Here is a 3435-nt window from a genome sequence, read left to right as displayed (position 1 = left end):
GTTGGAAGAATCAGTATTGTGAAAATGGTCCTACTGCCCAAAGTAGTATATATTCAACTATACTACAGGGATACAGTAACCAAAACAGCATGGTATTGGTGCCAAAATAAACATACAGACCAACAGAACAGAACAGAGACCTCATAAACAACACCATGCATCTACAACCAGCTGATCTTCCACAAACCTGACAAAAACAAGCAATAGGGAAAGAGTCCCTGTTTAATCAATGGTGCTGAGAAAACAGGCTAGCCATATGCAGAAAACTGAAACTGTACCCCTTCCTTACACCTTATATGACAATTAACTCAAGACGAATTAAAGACTTAAATGTAAAACCCAAAACCACAAAAACCCTAGAAGAAAACCTAGGAAATACCATTCAGTACATAGGCATGGGCAAAGATTTTGTGACAAAAACACTAAAAGCAATTGCAGCAAAAGCTAAAATTTCAAATGGGATCTAATTAAACTAAAGAGTTTCTGTACAGAAAAAACAAAAAAAAACTATCAGAGTGTACAGGCAACCTACAGAGTGAGAGATAATTTTTGCAATCTACCCATCTGACAAAGGTCTAATATTCAGAATCTATAAGGAATTTAAACAAATTTACAAAAAAAACCTCATCAAAAAGTGGGCAAAAGATATGAACAGACATTTCTCAAAAGAAGATATTTATACAGCTAACAAACATATGAAAAAAAGCTCAACATTACTGATTAGAGAAATGCAAATCAAAACCACAATGACATGCCATCTCATGCCAGTCAGAACAGTGATTATTAAAAAGTCAAGAAACAATAGATGCTGGCAAGGCTGTGGAGAAATAGAAATGCTTTTACACTGTTGTTAGGAATGTAAATTAGTTCAACCATTGTGGAAGACAGTGTGGCAATTCCTCAAGAATCTAGAATCAGCAATACCATTTGACTTGGCAATCCCATTACTGGGTATATACCCAAAGGAATATAAATCATTCTACTATCAAGACACATGCACACATGTTTATTGCCACACTATTTACAATAGTAAAGAGATGAAATCAACCCAAATACCCATCAATGATAGAATTGATAAAGAAAATGTGATACATAGACACGATGGAACGCTATGCAGCCATAAAAAGAAATGAGATCATGTCCTTTTCAGGGACATGGAAGCCGTTATTTTCAGCAAACTAAAACAGGAACAGAAAAACAATCACCACGTGTTCTCACTCATAAGTGGGAGTTGAACAATGAGAACACATGGACACAGGGAAGGCAATAACACACACCAGGGCCTGTCGGGGGTTAGTGGATGAGGGGAGGGAGGGTATCCAGACAAATAGTTCATGCATGCGGGGCTTAAAACCTAGATGATAGATAGATAAGTGCAGCAAATCATCATGGCACATGCACACCTACGTAACAAACCTACACATTCTGCATATGTATCCCAAAATTTTAAGTAAACATTTTTTTAAAAAAAGAACCCAATGGAAATTGTAGAACTTAAAAATACAGTAATAAAGACTCACAAAATAGCCTCAATAGTAGAGTGAAGAGGATAGAATTGATTAACCTCAAAACATAAGTAGAATTTATTCAATCTTGTTTGAGATCAGCCTGGGAAATATGGCAAAACCCTGTCTCTACAAACAGTAAAAAAAATTAGCCAGGCATGGTAACTTGCACCTGTAGTCCCAACTACGTGGGAGGCTGAGGTGGGAAGGTCACCTGAGTCCAGCAGGTCGAGGCTGCAGCGAGCTGATATCATGCCACTATACTCCTCTGGGTGACAGAGTGAGACCCTTTCTCAAAGAAAAAAGTAAAGAAAAAAAAAAGAGCGAATTTATCCATTCTGAACAAAAGAGATAAAATACATAAAAATAAATAAACAGAGCCTCAGGACCTGTGAGATGATAACACAGGAGTTGATATTTATATCATCAGAATTATTGGAAAAGAGAAGAAGAGAGAGAGACTGAAAAAATATTCTAGGAAATAATGGCTGAACATTCCCCAAATTTGGCAAACAAAACAAATAACAAACAACATAAACCTACAGATTCAAGATGCTGAGTGAACCCCAGAGAGAATAAATGTAACGAAATACATGCTGGGACACAGCATAATTAAACTTCTGAAAAATAAAGTCAAAGAAAAAAGTCTTGAAAGCAACTGGAGGGAAATGACACATTACTAGTAAGAGAATTCCAATTTAAATGGCTGCAGGTTTCCCATATAAAACCACAGAGGCCAGAAGTAAGTAACACATTTTCCAAGTACTAAAGGTAAGAACTGTCAAAAGAAGGAAATTTTGTACCTGATGAAAATGCTATTCAGGAATGAGGGGCTAATAAAACATTTTCAGATGAAAATAAACTAAGAGAATGTGTTATTAGCAAGCCTTCCCTTAAAGAATGGCTCAAGCAGGCTAGAGGCGGTGGCTCACGTCTGTAATCCCAGCACTTTGGGAGGCCGAGGCGGGCGGATCACGAGGTCAAGAGATCGAGACCATCCTCACCATGATGAAACCCCATCTCTGCTAAAAATACAAAAAAAATTAGCCGAGTGTGGTGGCACACACCTGTAGTCCCAGCTACTTGGGAGGCTGAGGCGGAAGAATCGCTTGAACCCAGGAAGTGGAGGTTGCAGTGAGCCGAGATTGCACCACTGCACTCCAGCCTGGAGACAGAGCTAGACTCCGTCTCAAAAAAAAAAAAAAAAAAAAAGAATGGCTCAAGCAAAGGAACTGATAACAGAAGATTTTAAATTTCAAAGGAACAGCATATTGAAATGGCTAGAAATGGGGCAAATATAATAGTCTTTTTTATAGGTTCCTGAATCACTTGATAATTAAAGCAAAAATTATAATGCCATTTGATACAGTGTTCAATGTACATAGAGACAGGCAATTGTACTTAAAAAGTGGGAGGGTAAACTAAATGGAAGTAATCTTTGTACATTTAACTACAAGTATACAGTGATAAATTTATATGTATACACACACTATATAGAATGCTGGAATATATATAGTATGTGTATATATATACATATATATGTGTATATTATGCACATACACATATACGTATATACACACTATGTATATATGTACACACTATATATATTCCAACATATTTATTATACATATACATATAGTATTTATATATACATTTATTTTAAATATATATATACACACACACATTTGATATTTTCTTTGTATAGTTTTCTTAGTAGTTGCTGTAGGTATTACACTACATGATATGTAGTGTGTGTGTACATGTAGGATATATAGTGTGTGTGTATATGTAGTATATATACTGTGATATATGTAGTATATATATACTGTGATATATGTAGCATATATACAGTGATATATATAGTATATACTGTGATATATATAGTATATATACTGTTATATATAGTGTATATATACTGTTATATATATCA

The sequence above is a fragment of the Aotus nancymaae genome, unplaced genomic scaffold (genome assembly GCF_030222135.1).
Source record: "Aotus nancymaae isolate 86718 unplaced genomic scaffold, 86718_ANA_hifiasm-v0.15.2.pri h1tg000012l, whole genome shotgun sequence".
Lineage (NCBI taxonomy): Eukaryota > Metazoa > Chordata > Mammalia > Primates > Aotidae > Aotus > Aotus nancymaae.
The sequence above is the reverse complement of the archived record's forward strand: the minus strand, read 5'-3'. Positions refer to the sequence as shown.